The 12,237-nt window shown below is 46.1% G+C and overlaps 1 pseudogene; it reads left to right on the top strand.

Annotated features, from left to right (window-relative positions):
• Positions 1-3,414: 3,414 nt before the first annotated feature.
• Positions 3,415-5,794, top strand: LOC136540014 (transcription factor MYB2-like; annotated as a pseudogene).
• The last annotated feature ends 6,443 nt before the right edge of the window (positions 5,795-12,237 follow it).

Below are 12,237 nucleotides of genomic sequence, written 5' to 3'. Positions count from 1 at the left end.
CTTATATGGTTAGAAATTATTCATCTAAATTGAGAAGCTGAGAAAAGGACAAAGGCGTGCCACACGTGCGCGCGCGCGCCGCCGGCCGGGCCGAGCCATGGGCGTGGGCGTGGGCGCGTGGCGAGGCGGGCAGCGAGCGAGCGGGCGGGCGTGGCCCGTCTTTTGCCACTTAATCCACGTAACAACGGGAGTTACTCCTCTTGATGGTGGAAGCAAACTGATTGCGGCTAGTTACTGTCTCTTCCGTCTCCGTCTCCTTGGGATTCTCTGCTGCCTCTCTTCTTCCCAGTCCATATATCCGAGTCGATTAAGTCCTTCCGCAACCACTCCCGAGAGAACCTACACTTCCGCAGCCTTCTGGTTTCCCCGTCCCGTACCTCTGCGCGCACTGGAGTAGCGGGAGAGCAGGTGCCTTCGGAACCCTCGTCCACTAGAGAATCTTGCACGGGGTGCGCGGCGATTAGGTTTTTGGGAGAGCGATCCGCGACTGCTCATCCATGTACATCTTCTTCTCGGTGATTGCCTGCGGAACGTCAATAGCGTCTTCTTCCTGGTGATCCGTTCGTAGGACTGCACTGCGAACATCTTCCTGCATCGACTGAGGTCCGCGACTTCGAGTAACGCACTATGTCGACTAGTGCGAATGGAGCCTCTGATGCGCTCGGCATGGGACCCTCCGCTAGGGTACAGTCTAATCTCTGTGATTTCTGTACTTTGTGTTTTTACTGTATTCACCAGTATGTCATCTCTGCATGCTGTAGTGTTCATAAGAAATATACACATGTACATATATGTGGTCACAAACCTGCTGATGTTATTTTTCTGGATTAAACTGATAATAAAATTACCTAAATTCCTAACACAGAGAACCGTGTATAAGCTTTGGGCCTATCGTCACATATACAGCATATGCAACAATTAAATCGCTTGATATATTTCTAAAAAGACACATCAAGATACTATGCATTTTGTGAGGTTTAGCATACTACTTGTATTTTATTTGACATGTCAGTCTGTAGCTTTGGAAAAAATAACATAATACAATGCATTGGAGTAGTCTCTTCATGACGTAAAGCCTTTGAAGTACAACTCAAGTACAAACACACAATAAGAAATAGCATGTATGGTTGTACTTGAGTAAAAAAAATTAGACCATCCCGTGTGTTTCATGAGTTTTTTATCCATGTGGTTTTAACAGTTAAATCTTGAGTTACACTCGGTCCACACATGCTTTAGCTTAAATTTTAAGGCCTTTTTGAGGGCATTGTGTATCATAATGCATGCTTTGATCTTTACATTTTTTAAGATACACTTAAAAGTGTCTTACATTTGATATATATTAGGAAAACAATGCATTTTAATGAAGTTGAGTAATCAATGAAAACTTCAGAGAGGTAAAGAGATCTTTTGAGGTATTCTTCCTTCAAAAACACGGTGATCACGGAGATTGAAAAATACACTGTTGAGCTAGTAGATGTATATTTCCTCTATAACAGATGATTGCAATAGTCACTTGCCGCTAGGTGACAAGATCATAAAAAATTATAGAAGAGAATCAGCTAGGGATCCACCCCAAACAGTACATGTTTGATTTCTACCAAAGAATAGGTGTAGAAGGTACCAAATCTTGTTACATATATAAAAGGAAGATGTTGGATAATTTTTTGCTCTCATCGATGTTGAACAACATGAAACTCTTACAAGAGGGGGAGAAAGAATTAAGTCTTTTATACAGAACTTCGGATCTGCTAAACCCTCGTCTCGCTGAAGAAGAGCCTAGGAGACCTGATTCCAAAGTGGAACTGTCGTCACCACCTCACGGAATACGCTATGGAGACACCAAAGCAACCCTACATCATCACCATCACCGGAAGGAAGGGGGCACCGCGTAGCTTGTAACACTTAAAAACAAAACATGGGTAACCTAAATCGTAGACCTAAGCTAGGACCAGAGGTAGGGAGGGAAGGATTCCTAGAATCCTATCCTTTGTCACTGTTCCACTTCTGGATGGAAAGTCTGAGGAGTCTAATTAAGTGAATTAATTTATTATGTAGAAAACATGACTTATTTAGATCAAGTGCAACTATGTAGAAAGCATTAGATGCATTTATACATCTCTAAGAATACCATAACTATGTATCTTTGTGGAACACCGAACAACAACGTGGTATTCAAGGTGCAACTATGACCTCTTCACAGACAACTCCTTATGGTTGTGGTTTGGAGAGGCTTATTCAATTGGTACGTCTTTTAAATACAAAAATCCTAGATTTGATATTTTTCGTCTATGGCACATGCACCCAAGATCCACAAGTAAGTAGACTTGATCAAACCGGGTCAGGTCGGAAAAAAAATGATCGGGTCATAATTTTTGGCTCAACCCCACCCCAACCTAATGCACTTGCGGGTCGAGCCATTTCTCGAGATTTTTTCAGTCTCGCCCTCTGGGTTGGGTTTTTCCAGGTTGGGTCCGACCACGGGTCAAAAATCATGGCCCGGACTCAACCTGTCGGATCGGGTCGGGTTGGTCGGGCTAGGTAGCCCTTGAACAGGTCTACATGAAGTGAAAACTTCAGCCATAGAAAATAAAAGTATTATCCTAAGTTTTGAAACCATTACGTCTAACAACTATCTCAAGGCTCACAGAGTTACCGTAGATGACTTGTTGTGAAGGAAATATCGTTTATCACTTAGGAAATAGCGAGCACCAGTGTCAAGTCGAGGACCTGATAGACTTTTCCACCACAAGAAACCCATTATCATTCATGTAATAAAAATTATAGTTAAGTATAGGTCTTATCATGCTGTACAAGAAAACCAAAACAAAGAAGAAAAGCAAGAAAAAAGGATCACTATCGGATCCACATAAACCTCCTATGAGCATAATGCTCCTCACCATCCAGACGGCACCAACATTTGTGCTAAATTTGGCTTGGTTTTCCATGTGCTCAAAACTCCACCGATCTCCACCGGAGTACCTGAGAGCTGGCCTACATGCGTTCACACCAGCTGTAGCTGGCTCGTATTTTCTACGCTCAAATGAGTAGCCCTGACTTTTTTTTTCAAGCTGGGCCCACATCCGGAGCGGCGAGCGCGTGCCCGGCGAGCTCCTGCCTCCATGCCCATGGTGCGGTGCGAGTGCGAGTGAGCTAGCCGGGGCCAGGGCCCAGGCGAAGGCGATGGAGTCAACGAGTCAAACCCCCGGAGCCCCCAACCCGTGTACGCTAGCCGGTCGAGATTAATTAGCCGTTAGTTAAATTCTAATACATTCCCCAGTAATTAATCCACCACACACCCCTCCATCTCCAGCCGGGAAAAAGAAAATCTTAATCTCCCCCGATTAACCCCTGAACTTTTGGCTTTAAAAGGGAAAGAAATCAAAAGGGATAACTAATCTCCATGGTAGCGGCGTGCTCCCCCACATGCTGCTTTCTTTCCATCCAGGTCCACCAGCAGCCTACCTCCCCTCCTCCTGGCCGGCTCCGCCTGCGTCTCGTCTATATAAGCCCCGCCTCCTCCTCTCCCGCCCCACCTCATCGCACTCTTCTTCCTTCTCCCGCCTTCTCCTCCCAGCACAGCAGCAGCTGCGAGCTCTTCAAACTTGAATACTCCCACACATACTAGTCATCATCCAGCAGCCAGCAGTCCGCCGCTGGCCGCTCATCAGCCGATCAACGTCTCAAGGGGAATCTGATGAGCATGGCGCACGAGAGAGACGCGATCAGCGATGAGGAGGTGATGGCCGGCGAGCTCCGGCGCGGGCCGTGGACGGTGGAGGAGGACCTCCTGTTGGTCAACTACGTCGCCGCCCACGGCGAGGGCCGCTGGAACTCGCTCGCCCGATCAGCAGGTGGGATAATCATCAATTACATGATGTTGATCGAAGCTGCATCGTTAGTATAGCACAGGCACAATTCATAGCCGCCTCATGGCTGCTGGGTTCTATCCTATCAAATCAGCCACCGATCACCCAGATGCTTTAGCTTTACTTGCGCATCGTTTTCTTCTCCGCGTTGCCGTACAAGCCTGAGCAATCGTGGAACACGAAAGGCTTTGGCAAAGCTGTCGCTTTGCATCTGGTACGTAGCTGCCTGGGTAGGAGGGCTAGAAGCCTAGCAGCCATCCAGCTAACCGGAGCCTACAGTGATTGAGAAAGAGAGACTTCACCTGTACGTTTGATCGTATCAGCCATGCTTATCATCATGATACAGTGTTTTTTTTCTCACAACAAACAGCATCGGCGGTTTATAAGCCACAAAAACGATCTAAGCGAACATGATGTTAGTGGTTAGCATCATTCCCTGGCCGTAGGGATATTTACTTAACTCCCTTCCATTAATTACAACATGTATCTTGTCATCACATACATACTCTCATGTCTCATCTGCATAACTAATTAGCAGCAGCTAGCTTATCTAGTTGGTGACATGTAGTATATGCACAGCAGCTAGCAATGGCGAGCGTGATATTAACATGATGATGAGTTGATGCCGTGTGGATTACTAAATAGAGTACTAAACTTGTGTGTTCAATTCGTTCCTGTGATGCAGGGCTGAAGCGCACTGGCAAGAGCTGCCGCCTCCGGTGGCTCAACTACCTCCGCCCCGACCTCCGGCGCGGCAACATCACGCCGCAGGAGCAGCTGCTCATCCTGGAGCTGCACTCGCGCTGGGGCAACCGCTGGTCCAAGATCGCGCAGCACCTCCCGGGGCGCACCGACAACTGAGATCAAGAACTACTGGCGCACGCGCGTGCAGAAGCACGCCAAGCAGCTCAAGTGCGACGTCAACAGCCAGCAGTTCAAGGACGTCATGCGCTACCTCTGGATGCCCCGCCTCGTCGAGCGCATCCAGGCCGCCGCCGCCAACGCCAACTGCCGCGGGGGCTCTGCAGCAGCAGCATCCTGGCGCCGCCGCGGACACGCCGCTCTCGTCGTCGTGGCAGCACGGCGCCTCCGCCGACGGCCTCTACGCGTCGCCGGATGAGCTGCCCACGGACGCCTGCAGCTGGCCTCCCGCAGACTACTACCCGGCCGCCGTCGGTGACGGCGATCACCATCAGCTGCTGAACAACCCCGCCGCGGTCCCGGAGCTGTCGAGCACCACGGCCGGGTCGTCCTCCCCGTCCTCGGATTCCGGCGCGGGGGCACAGCCCTGCTGGCTGGCGACGGTGGGTGGTGCGGAGTGGTTCACCACCGCCTGCGATGCCTCCAGCGCCGCCGCCGTCCTTGCTGGGCAGCAGCAGCAGCAATCGTCGTGCCTGCTCGGGGAGACGACGTGGGCGTCATCCGAGCTCCCCGAGCTGGGCGTCGAGGACTTTGAGATCGGCAGCTTCGACGTGGAGAGCATCTGGAGCATGGACGACAACTTGTGGTTCACGCAGGCGCAAGGCGTGTGAATCCAAGCCACAACGCACGCGCACGGCGACATGGAAATCCACGGCGGTGGATCGTACACCCGCGTCGATCGGACACAACCAACCGTCGGGGACGCCTAGCAGAGGAGCAGAGGTAGCTGAGACACGGATTAGAAGAAGGACTCTTTGTTCGGTTCAAGATGCTGTTCTTGGCCTCCGGGACTATTCTTCCACTCCAGTTCTACTCTGTATCTTAGTTTTTTATTTTCTTGTCTTGTTAATTCCCTAGCGGCTAGTAGGGTATATACGCCAAAGAAAATTCCAGAAAAAAAACCGTAGATGTTGTAGTAGTATATACTACTAGAGTTAAGTGTTTGTACGTGGCCCGTCTAATTTTACTCATTCTTTTTGAGTAAATACATAATATAATGGACAACTGAAGTTACTGATGATAGACTCTTTGGAGGCATATATAGCATGAAGAAGTTATAACGAACTAAGGATTTGTCTACTTCTAGAAGCGAAGGACGAAGTGATAAGAAGATCAGAAGAGTGAGTTCCGACGTCAAGTTGAAGTCGTCTACAAGTACTACTGGAGGGTCCAGCATACGTACGAACCCGCCAAATTCTCGCCGCTAATGGGATCCTCATGCGCCCTGATAGGATTTACTGCACCTCCAGGCGTAATTCTCGCCGCTAATGGGATCCTCATGCGCCCTGATAGGATTTACTGCACCTCCAGGCGTAATTCTCGCCGCTAATGGCGGATAAATACTTAACTTAGCTTGAATGACTTGCTGATGTACCTCACTAAACCGTGTCACGGCCGAGATGCCTGTGACATAGTAGCCACAGTGGGTCGAAGTTGAGGTAGCCGTGACGCGCCCGCTAAGTCGTCGTAGGTAGTAGCAGTGCAGGCGCGGTGCTGTGGCGGCGGTGAAGGTGATGGAGCTTCCCGTCGCTCACAGTGCCCCTCTCGATCGGTCTAGGGATAGGACATCGGTGAGGGGTTGACGGCTACGGTAAACCTTATATCTTGTGTCCCCAGCCCCCTACCGTCCTTTTATAGCGCTGCGCGACGGGGGTCCATCAGCCAGGAGAACTGGCTGAGCGTCCCCGATCAGGGCGTGGAATCAAGGGCCCAGTTGGCCGTTGGACCAATTGGTGGAGATCATCCTAATATTCTTTCCTTGATCTCACCTTATGACTTAAACTCAATTTACTTTATCTTTTTTCTATTCCATCACAGATCAGTGCATAGAGCGTGCCTCATCGTCACAGGTCAGTTGCCACTAGATTAAACAGCTACAATGCACCTCTCTGTTTTGAAACAGATTCTCAACTAGACCCTTAGTATCTATAAATCATAGACTTTCCCATAAACCCATGTCGACTGTGTGTTCTCTGAACGCACTAGGTGGTTAGCATTTGGTAAGCAGATCCACAGGTACTTGCTTGGTACTCATATGCTCAATGCTTTTAAAATGATTCTAGATTTTCTCCTTTACAACTGTATAACTCAATGTCAATGTGTTTGGCAGCACACTTGACCTATCTTAGGAATTAACTACTTTAAATGGTTATTGTTGTTGACTACCATTGTTAAATTTAGGTACTAATTCCTTTAACCTCCTTTTGTCTGTTCCTTAAGCTTCATGTCAAGCTATACTATGGTATGCATCACTGATGACACAATAACTAGTTTCTTTGGAGCTTTTTCACAATAATATTCCAACTACGAGTGTTAGCAACTACTGTGGGTTTCACTACACATCTCGTCAAGACTTAACATTTGTACCCTCAACTATTTGAGAGTACTTGTTCTTTCTTACTTCAGCATGAGGCGTATGATACTTTGTAAAATTGTAAGACATTCTCAACTCTATTCCAGTGATCTATATCTGGACTGAACTTCTGCCAAAATATTCCGGATACGTAAACTACGTCATGGTAAGTTCTTACTTGTACTTGTATACTCATCAAGCTTTCAACAGCTGAAGCATATGGAACCATGTCCTATTTGATCGATCTCATATCGGTTCCTAGGAATACTTAAAGTTCCCAAATCTATTACCCTTGACTATAGGAGCAGGCGTAGGTTTACTCGCATGTATACTTTATTTCTTTAGAATATTTTCTAAGTATGTCCTTTACGATAGTCCTAATACCATATTTTCTTCTATCTCGGTAAATTTCGATTCCTAGAACCAATGATGCTTTACCAAGATCATTCACATTGAAAACAAGAATTTCTTTTTCTTCCAATGGCATATTAACATCACTACTAGTGAGTAGGATGTCATCTATACATAGGATGTGGAAAAAGAATTTTTCATTCTTGAACTTCGAATAAACGCTATTGTCCTTCTCATTTTCTTTAAACCCAAACTTTCTTATCGTTTTATCAACTTCAATTAATATTGTCTAGAGACTTGTTTTAACCCATAAATAGGATTTCTACAGGTGGCATCCCATATATTCTTTTTCTTCCACTGACAAAATCTTTGGGTTGTGCCGTGTAAACGTTTTCATATAAATCCCCGTTGAGGAATGCCGTCTTTACTATCCATCTGATGTAACTCTAAATCGTACCGTGTCAATAACACCATTATTATTCTAAAAGAACTCTTGTATGAGACTGGAGACAAAACTCTCATTGTAATCTATTCATTCTCTTTGCGTAAAGAATTAGGCTACAAGTCGTTCTTTATATCTTTCTATATTTCCTTTGGAGTCACAATTTGTCTTATAGACCTATTTACAGGCCTACTATTTTGGCTCCATTAGGAATTTCTTCTAAGTCCCAAATATCGTTGGTATTCATCGAATTCATTTCAACTTCCATAGTTTCTAGCCATTTAGACGAATAAACGCTTCTTATGAATTCTTCAAATGAGATGGGATCACCCTTCATTTGAATTTCTTCACTAACATAGACTTTATAGTCATCAGAAAAAACTGGTTTACTAATTTTTTTGAGATCCTTCTGGAGCCTTAGCTACTGGCACTTTCATATGGGGCTGTTGTTGCTCTTCATTGCCAAGAGGCAATTGATTCTATAGGCTACTGTATTACAAGATCCTTGTTTATATTATTCATCTTCTTCGAAGAGCTAACAACAGGTGTTGTATTAGTCATACAACATCAAAAGGTATTGAGAAACTTGTTGCTCCTGAGTCACTGGAGTGGGCACACAGTCTCTCTTCTCTTTAAAGTCTTAGGTACCTACATACCTCTACATACCATGTTCTCCCTAGATCTTCTCATCTTTTTTAAAGATAGTGTATATTTAAATATTTTATTTTAGGTTTAATCTGTTAAAATCTCATATGACGCTTTAAGCACCACCTTAACATCTTTGGGGCTAACTACGCTATCTTTCTGTCGGAACTTTAAAAGGTCTAGGAATTTAGCTATTTCTCTGCTTAGGGGTATCATTGTTGTGACCGTTGTACTCCTCCAACGATCGTATTCATCTTAATTAATCTTTATCTCACTCTTAATGAAGAGTATCTTTCTTAATTGATCTTTATCTCACTCTTACTGAAGAGTATTTTTCTTAATTGATTTTAATATTCTCTCCCTCAAAATATGGCATAAACTATACTGCCATAATTTCGAGAACTATTCAGAAAACTATAAACGAGGAGACACTTATGACTTATTTCATTCACATGATTATGCCATGCAAATAAAGTTATTTCCTGATTCATATAGGAGTATACTTTTCTCATTTGACTTCAAGAACTCGACGAGGTCTTTTATTAACTATACTTTTGCAAGTCACGCTTGCATTTTTATCTTGTCCTTTGATTAGTATTGACCATGATGGTGCATTTTTATTGTACCATTGTCAATACTAGGATAGCATAAGGACGACTGAAACTTCTCTCACTATGCGGGATACAAAAATATATGAGTCATCATAAAACTTCTCCCGCCATATAGGATTGACTAGCATCAGTACTATGCCAAACTTCTCCCCATGCAGGAAAAATCTATATACAAATTACAGTAATGAAAACTTAGTTATGATGACTAAAATATTCACTTATTCTTCATTTTTCAATTAAATCTTTCCATTGGTTTCAATTTAATCAGAAAAATAATAAACTAACAAAAACAGTCCTGAACCGGCTTTAATCAAAGGCTATTCATTCACATACCCCAGCATTGCAGCCCTGTTGACTTGCAGCCGAGTGATCTCGACGGTTAAAACATACGAGATGCTTTTGCATTAATTCTACATCACCGTTGGACAGAAAATAGAATTAATGCATAAAACTCATAAATTAACTTAAAGACTATATCACCACTCTTTAAAATTAAATTCTCCCATTAGGTTCGAATTTAATTAGAAGATAATGAACATCATTGCAGCAAAACACAATAATAAAATACATTCTATTAGTTCAGGAGCATTTCTTGGTCTTTATCTACTCTCTGAAAAATTGATCATGTTGGTGTAAAATTTATTCAAAGATTTAAACCTCAATCTTAAACTCATTATAATATTGTGATCATCAACGTTGGTCAAGAAAATAACAATACCATAATTTAACATAAACAAATCGGACTACTCCTCTAATTAAATTTTCTAATTTAATTAGAGGATAAACATAATCAAAATTTTCTAAATATAACTGCTCTTCAAATTAAATTCTCCCTGTTAGTTCGAATTTAATTAGAACATAATCAACACTAAACTCTTAAAATTATCTACTTTTCAGAAGTATTTTATTGTACTCATCTACTCTCTAAAAAATTATCCCGTTAGTTCAAATGTAGACAGAGATTTTCTTCTAAAAATTATAATTTTTTTTGTTTACTATTCATTTGGCCCGACCTAATGAAACTAGTCGCGGCCCATCTCTCTTGCGCGTCCACGCAAGCAGCCTAGCGGCAGGCCCAGCACGGCGCGCGCGCCCACTGCTCCGCGCCCAGGCTGTAACCTGGGCTTGGGCCAGGAAACTCCAAACCCGCCTGGACTGATTTCGGTCTGAGCGTCCAGAGCCGTTCACCTTGATCAATGGCCAGGTGGTGATTTCGGGCGGAATAAAAACTTGCTGCGGCGGCTCGACCCTAAACCCTAGCAAAATTTCTTTCGCCCTCTTCTCTCTCTTTGTCGCGACGGTCGGCTCTCTCCCTTCTCTCTCTAGAACCTCGGCGGTCGAAGATGGTGGCGCCGCCGTGGGGTCCCTCGCCAGTGAGCGCGTTCGCCCGAGGCTGAGCGCGCCACCATCGAATGGCCTTGCACCGTTGCCCTAGACCCCACGCGGCTTCGCTCTCCGAAACCCTAACCATTTCTTCCTCCGCCTTCTCTCTCTTCGCCGCACATGCAGCCGGGCAAAAGAAGAAGAACAGCGGTAGCGGCGCCGCCGCCGGTCCCCTCGCCAGCGTGCGCGCTCGCCCTAAACCCTAGCTTTCCCTCTCTTCATCGCACACCACAGCCGTCATACCCGAGGTCGATGCAGGACATAGCGGCGCTGCCGTGGCGCCCTTCGCTGGTGCACGCGTGCGGCCAGAGCCGCGAGCGGCGCCGTCGAGCGGCATCGCGGTGACGCACTTTGCGCCTTGCGCTCTTCCCTAAACCCTAGATCCCTTTCTCCTTTGTCAGCCCTCAAAATAGTAGACGCGGGAGAAGAAGGGCGGCGCCGCCGCGGTCCCCTCGCCAGAGCGCGCGCTCCCCAGTGGGTGAGCGCGCCGCCGTCGAGCGGTCCTATGACGGCGACGAGCGTGGCTCGGTTACTTCTTCCCGCGCGTGGCGGTAGCGGCGGCGGCGAGGAACCGGGTAGGTCCTCCCCTTTCTCTGTCCATCCATCTAGGGTTAGGGTTAGGGTTGGGGTTCAATCCGATTCATCTCCTTCTTGATTTCTTTTCACTTTTTCTACCCCAAACAGGATCTACCCACTAGCAACCATGGTTCTGATACCATTGATTGGATTTACTGGACCTCTAGGCGTAGATCAGTGGGTAAATACTTAGCTTAGGTAGAATGACTTGCTATTGTACCTCACTAAACCATGTCGCGGCCGAGGTGCCGGTGACGTAGTAGCCGCAGCAGGTTGGAGTAGAGGTAGCCGTGATGTGCCCGCTAGGTCGTCGTAGGTAGCAGCAGTGCAGGCACGGTGCTGTGGCAGTGGTGAAGGCGATGGAGCTTCCCGTCGTTCATAGCGCCCCTCTCAATCGGTTTAGGGATAGGACATCGGTGAGGGGCTGATGGCTGCGGTGAACCTTATGTCTTGTGCCCTATCCCTCACTGTCCTTTTATGGCGCTGCGCGACGAGGGACTATCAGTCAGGAGAACTGGCTGAGCACCCTCGATCAGGACACGGATCAAAAGCCCAGTTGACCAGCTAGTGGAGATCATCCTAACACGCCCCTCTCGGTCTTAGTGGCGATCGATTAATTCTCCTTTCTGTTTCTGTTGCAGTGGTTGGTTTAGTAATCACCATGACGATTATACCAGACGGCGACTGCGCGACTGATGATCCATTTGTTTTACCCTGTTCGCTTGTTGGTTTCAACCAGCCCAAACCAGCCAACCAACAGTGTTTTTCTCTCACATAAAACCAGCACCAGCCAGCTCAAACCAGCCCAGAAACCAACCAGCGAACATGCCGTTTATATGCCGACATGGATGTGTTTCATTCCGCCCCAGATGATATATCAAGGCATCAGAGATCTATGGAGCGAGTGAGTGAGAGACGGAGGGAGGGAGCCGTCGCGTCAGCGCCAATAGCTCCCAGTTGCTGGTTGATCGATGTGATCAGCAGGCCCGCGGCATGACACGTGTTGTTTTTGCAGCAGCTTTGCTATATTGTACCTGGTCGATTGAAGAAAATAATTCTTCTGTTCTTTTGTTTTTCTTTTGTTCCACT

This window comes from Miscanthus floridulus, chromosome 2 (genome assembly GCF_019320115.1).
Source record: "Miscanthus floridulus cultivar M001 chromosome 2, ASM1932011v1, whole genome shotgun sequence".
Lineage (NCBI taxonomy): Eukaryota > Viridiplantae > Streptophyta > Magnoliopsida > Poales > Poaceae > Miscanthus > Miscanthus floridulus.
This window is presented reverse-complemented; position numbering and strand designations above follow the sequence as displayed.